Source organism: Lactuca virosa, chromosome 1, assembly GCF_052849685.1.
Source record: "Lactuca virosa cultivar CGN04683 chromosome 1, Lactuca_virosa_CGN04683_v6, whole genome shotgun sequence".
NCBI classification, from domain to species: domain Eukaryota; kingdom Viridiplantae; phylum Streptophyta; class Magnoliopsida; order Asterales; family Asteraceae; genus Lactuca; species Lactuca virosa.
This window is the reverse complement of record NC_136426.1, coordinates 296,528,438-296,535,527: the sequence shown is the minus strand read 5'-3', so window position 1 is coordinate 296,535,527 and position 7,090 is coordinate 296,528,438.

The following is a 7,090-nucleotide window of genomic DNA, read 5'->3' as shown; positions in this document are numbered from 1 at the left end:
CAGAGGGTCCTATGTGCTTATACTGAGTTATGTGATATTATGCATTTTTTCTTTGTGATATATGCAATATTATTCTGTGCCTTACTGAGTAAGACCGGAGGGTCCAACCCGAGTTATGAGACCGGAGGGTCTTCACCGATATACAGGGCTGGAGGGTCCAACCCGAGCTGTGAGATTGGAGGGTCTTTACTGAGATACAGGACTGGAGGGTCCAACCTGAGTTGTGAGACCGGAGGTTCTTCACTGAGACACATGACCGGAGGGTCCACACCGAGCCGTAAGACCGGAGGGTCCTCACCGAGACACATGACTGGAGGGTTCATGCCGAGCTATAGCCATGCGAGGCTTATTATTTGTGTATGTGGTATTTTGGGAACTCACTAAGCTTCGTGCTTACCGTGTTGTATGATATGTGTTTCAGGTACTTCTCAGGATCGCGGGAAGGCGCCGACTTGATTGTACACACCAGCTAGAGATTATATTTTTGAGGATTTTGGGATATTATCAAACATTTTGTGGTCTTGTGTTTTGAACAGCTTATACATTTGGGTTTTTGAGAAATGTGAGATTGTATTTTTGTGGTTTTAAAAATGAAAATTTTGTTTGAAAATTTAGAGTGTAACATTTTGAATTTATTATTATTTATTTAAATTAGAATATTTTTATTTCCAAACTTTTATTTTCTCGCAAAATATGGCAAAACTCCTAGGCCCAATTTCAGGATGTTATAGTTCACCCTTTGTAGTACCAACCCAACAGAGGTCTAAACGTCACATAACAACAATTATGGTTTCATGTAGTGCCAAATACACTCCAACACATATATACTTGTAATTTATTCAAGTATTTATGTTGTATATAAGTATCATAAACACTTAAACCCGAAGTTCACGGATTTTTGTCGGTATAAAACTTATACTATAAGTAAACAATTATACTCGACACACACACTTGTACAGTTAGGCAGGTAGAGACTAGACTCACACTCTATATGTATACCTTTTGGGATAAAAAAAAGTAATATTTTATATAAGTATAAAACACTTATATATATATATATATATATATATATATATATATATTTATATACTTTTGGGTCATAAAAAATATCTTTTATATATAAACTAATAAAGCAACTATATATACTTACTTTTAGTTATAAAAAATACACATAGTCAAAACCTGTGAACTCACAAACTTTATGTTGACATATTTTCAAACCCATGTATTCTTAGGGACATAAACGCATGAAAGTTACACATACATGGTTTCTTACGAGGTTTTTTTATATATCAATCATAGTTCCTTATTTTTGTATTTAATGCCTATCTGTTAAGGCGCGTATCGTACTTTGATATTATGTAACGATATACTCGATAAACGAAGACCTTGTAATTTCTATTTGATATAAATATAACTATGTATTTTGTTTATGATGCTATTTTTGTACCTTTCAATGTATGTCCAATAACTGTGATCCATGAATAAAACCAACACCCGACGTTTCTGCCGCCGGTCGGGGGTGTGACACATACATTTCCCCAAGATATGGTTTTATGTCCTTCCATGAAACATAAGTGTCATTGATATCGCAATAATTATACATATATTTCGAGCGATATTTATGTATTTTCAGCTATATTTTGGAATGATTTAAGATAAAAGGTACTTATAAAGTTTGAAATTCCATTTTACAGCTAAAATTCATTTCTGAAGAAAAAGGAGAAGAAAATGTGCAAAAATCCGCAAAAAGAAGTGAAAGAAATTACACGAAGAAAAACGAGATCAAAAAGTCAAAGAATTCAAAAATAGCCGCGTTGGAAAGACGAGAAAACAAAATAAAAATATATAAAAAAAAAAAGAATTTAAATTAATTAATGAGGTTTAATTAAAATAAATTATTGGGAATTAATTATTTAATTTCTAAATAATTTATATTAATTAAATTAATTTAATTTAATTTAAATTGGAAAAAGAAAAAAAAGAATAATAGAAAAGAAACAAAATTCGGAGCCCAAAACCTGGAGCCCAAACCCGGAGCCCAAGTCTCGATTCGCAGCCCAGATCCGGAAGAACCCGAACCGAATCCGAAAACCGACCCGCAACCATTTCGTCTCACAGAAGATCCGCGCCTTAACCTGGTTTCCGACCCGACCCAGAACTCCGACCTGCTTTGGATCCGCGTGTTTCTTCGTTGGTGACGTCATTTATGACGTCATCGATCCGATCCATGAACAAACTTCGACCCGACCTACCCGAGCTCCGATTCGTTTTCCCTCACAGAAGATCCGCGCCTCGACCCGGATTCCGACCCAAATTCGATCCGGAACTATTCAGCTTCTAAACGACGTCGTTTTATGCTCCAGATTTGCCAATTCCGATTCCATTCCATTTTTAACCATTTTTTCTCCACTTTTTCCTATTTTAAACCCATTCCTTTCCAACCAATACTCAATAATTCACCACCTTTAAACTTTCCAACCTTTTATTCCCATCTTTTTATTTCTTTTGAATTCTTTTTCATAAGATTTAGATTGGATCTTAGATCCAATCTCAATTTATTTCTTTTTGGTATTTAATTCTCCCAATTTTTACTATAAATACCACCATTTTTCACCACAAGAGAATAAAAAAAGAAAAGAGAAGACATTGCAATTATGCATTTTGATACACAAATTTCTTCCAACCTTTGAACCAATTTTCTACAATTGGGGATTCAAGAGTCAAAGAGCTAAGGAATTGAAGATTGCAGTGGCATTAGGGACTACATCGGGTTTGTTTTATCGAAATGTTTAACATTTTCAATATGTTTTCTATGTATGTTGTAACTTTAATTATGGGCTAAAATTCCCTTTGCTTTCACTTGGATAATGAAACCTTGAAAATATGATTTGATTTATATTATTCGGATATTAATTGTTATTTATTTTATCATGCATATTTGATCATTTATTTTTATACGTTGAATTTTTGTAATTATTTCCTATAACTAAGTTAATATTTTTAAAGGATCAATTTAAATATATTATCTTGAATCATAAATTTTTCATGACCATTGATATTTATGACTAGTGATGGACAAAATCCTAGGATTAGGTAAAATAAAATACTAAAAATTTAACATGTATATTTTGTATCGTATGACCAACTTACGATTCTTATTAGTTTTACGACCACTAAAATTAATAGTTTGATCAAATGTTTGCATGATACGAATTAATTATTGTTAATAAAATTGTTAATTGCATGACCATTGTTTTTAATTATTTTTATTATCAAAACGGTAAAAAATTAGATCATGATTTTTAACCAATTTTAGAAATCGGTAAATAACTAATAATATCCATTGCACTTAATATAAATCATTCATTACTAAAAGGTGGAATTAAATCTAAGTGAAAGCATCCTTATCATTCTTGATTCTTAAAAACCAATTCTTGTTCTATATTTGTTTTTACACTTTAATCGTTAAAATTCTCATTATTTGTCTCGTTACTAAAAATTCCCACAAGTTTCTTATCTTTTAAGTTAATTAGCGACAAATAGTCTAAACGTAAATCATACTCGTTTCCCCAAGTGTTCGACATCCGTTCTTACCATTGCTATATTACAATTACAATTAGATACACTTGCCTAAGTCGTGTAGTAAATTCTAGCATCGGTAATTTCAACCCTATAAATTTAAGACTAGATAGATAAATTTCACACATCAAGTTTTTGGCGCCGTTGCCGGGGAAACGGTTTTATTTGGTTTAGTCTTATTGTTTGTTAGTTAACGTAAAAAAAAAAAAATTTAAATTTAAGAAAAAAAAATATATATTAAAAACAAATTAATAAAAAAAAGAACGAAATTTATTTAAAATACTAAAGCTTACTTACTAAAAATTAAAAAAAAAAATTAAAAAAATTAAAAAAAAAAAATTATATTTTTTTTCTTTTAATTTAGTATTGCATAAATTTCCTTAGTTAAGTTAATTATAGGTTGTTAAATTTTTTTAGTTAATTATAGATTGTTAAATTTACCTAAAAAAAAATTAAAAATTTAAAAATATTATAAAAAAAACTAATATATATATATTTAAAAAAAAATATTAAAAAAAATTTTAAAAATAAAAAAAATAAAAAAATGGTATCAGAGCCATGTTTATATTGCATGAATAACCTTATTTAATTCGCGTGCAATACGAGTAATTCTACTTATCAGAACAGAGTTTGGAATTGGTACGTTGGTTTTGGTTGCTGGATTTCAGAAAAGTTATATTTATAATATACACCGAAATGATCATGCCTCCCGGCTGCCTCTCTCTGTCTGTTCTCTATTTGATAGTCAAAGTATTACACAAAAATTAAATAAATAATTTATGCAATATAATCAATTCACTTTAAGATAGAAATTCCCTAATATATGACCCGAAGTTCAAATTTCACTGTCGTTCCACCTTTAGAAGAAAAAAAGAGAAAGAGGATATACCCCTCCAACTCACTGAAAACAATTAAGTGAGGGGTAGAGTCTAGCTCATGACTCATTCAAAAAGAAGCGCTTGCGGGAGGCAACCCGATGTTTGTTTTGATTTTTGAATTTGGTGTGTTTATTTTCTGTATGTTTGGTGTGAATTTTCTTTTTAGTTTGTGTTTTTGTTTTCAATAAAAGTGCTTTTTAATGGTTTTATTTTTCTGTGAAAGTTACTTTTCAGCTTAGAAACAGGTGATGGTCAGAATGGTGTAAAGTAAATTTCTGAAGTGCAAATTACAATTGGAGCAATGGCATCACATAAGTGTGGGGTGATTCCCCACAAAGAGCAAGATGGAGAACTGAAGCTGATACTGACCAACGGGAGAGCATTATTCGAAGGATGAAGCAAGTGTTCGGCCGACACAAGTCAAATCCAACTCACTCAGCGAAAAGGAGTAATTGATCTAATAACGCAATGTGTACTTGGCCAGTATACAAAGCGTTAAATTCAAGAATCGCGTAGAGAATCCCAATAATTGCATTACGCAACGTGTCCAAATCTTATACGCGACACGTAAATGCACCTGTTCAGAGAAATTATGCGGAAAAAGATTTAGATGCCACACTTGCCTAAATCTCCAGCTGGTTCAAAAAGAAAAGATTTACATGCACTTCAACATTACAAACAGAAAAGTGCACTCAACACTTGTCCTACGCAAATCAGGATTTCGACCTCGCCACTGCAATACCCCAGGGGAGTCTGTTCCTTTATCTCCCTTTTTACTTTTATGTGCTTTAATTTTACATACAATGGGGACATTGTATGATTTAAGTGTGGGGTAGGGGGTCGAATAAGGAAACCAAGCATTTTTGATAAAAATTAAAAAGTTTTATTGTGTTGAAACTTAAGTTGTTAACGTTGTGTGGGATGATTCAATGCGAACTCAAATGTTTAATTGAACCAATAGTATGTTATAGTACATTTGTGGCTTCCCTATCATAGTGAAATCATGGAACAAAAACACAACCTTGCTTAGTTTGAGGGCCATAATATGTTTAGCATCGTGTACCAGAAATATATCCAGGAGAGCTTATGTAGTCATTGCACTCTAGACTAATATCTCTAACCAATAAGAGTTGAAGTTAAGTTCCCTTGCTTAAGCATATGTTTTTATTTTTTTAGGATTTTTAGTTTGAAAAAAAAAAATTATATATATATATATATATATATATATATATATATATATATATATATATATTACAAAGTTTGAGAATAAGAGTCTACAAAGCTATGAAGATCAAGAAATATCATGAAGAAAAGTTCCAAAAATCAATGAAGATTCAAGAATAAAGGCAATTTGCCAAGTTATTATTGTAATTTTTATTTCTAGGTTGTTTTTCCATATGTATGCTTGGGGACTTAGTCAAAAATTACCTTGAGGTTAAGAAAGATTTCTGAGGATATATTCGGAGGGATGCATAAAATGAATGTTGTTCAAAATAAGTGAGCAAGTGTTTTTAAAGATTATTTAGGATTGGGGAAGTTTTAGGAATCATCAGACACAAATGTATGCATTGAGGTTTCGATGTAATGGCTGGGTTCAAGACGGATTGTCTTGTGCGATGTTGGTGATGAAAGTTTTGATATGATGACATGCTAAAGTCAGTTTTGCTTGAGGACAAGCAAAGTTCAAGTGTGGGGTATTTTGATATCGCAATAATTATACATATATTTCGAGCGATATTTATGTATTTTTAGCTATATTTTGGTATGATTTAAGATAAAAGGTACTTATAAAGTTTGAAATTCCATTTTACAGCTAAAATTCATTTCTGAAGAAAAAGGAGAAGAAAATGTGCAAAAATCCGCAAAAAGAAGTGAAAGAAATTACACGAAGAAAAACGAGATCAAAAAGTCAAAGAATTCAAAAATAGCCGCGTTGGAAAGACGAGAAAACAAAATAAAAATATATAAAAAAAAAGAATTTAAATTAATTAATGAGGTTTAATTAAAATAAATTATTGGGAATTAATTATTTAATTTCTAAATAATTTATATTAATTAAATTAATTTAATTTAATTTAAATTGGAAAAAGAAAAAAAAGAATAATAGAAAAGAAACAAAATTCGGAGCCCAAAACCTGGAGCCCAAACCCGGAGCCCAAGTCTCGATTCGCAGCCCAGATCCGGAAGAACCCGAACCGAATCCGAAAACCGACCCGCAACCATTTCGTCTCACAGAAGATCCGCGCCTTAACCTGGTTTCCGACCCGACCCAGAACTCCGACCCGCTTTGGATCCGCGTGTTTCTTCGTTGGTGACGTCATTTATGACGTCATCGATCCGATCCATGAACAAACTTCGACCCGACCTACCCGAGCTCCGATTCGTTTTCCCTCACAGAAGATCCGCGCCTCGACCCGGATTCCGACCCAAATTCGATCCGGAACTATTCAGCTTCTAAACGACGTCGTTTTATGCTCCAGATTTGCCAATTCCGATTCCATTCCATTTTTAACCATTTTTTCTCCACTTTTTCCTATTTTAAACCCATTCCTTTCCAACCAATACTCAATAATTCACCACCTTTAAACTTTCCAACCTTTTATTCCCATCTTTTTATTTCTTTTGAATTC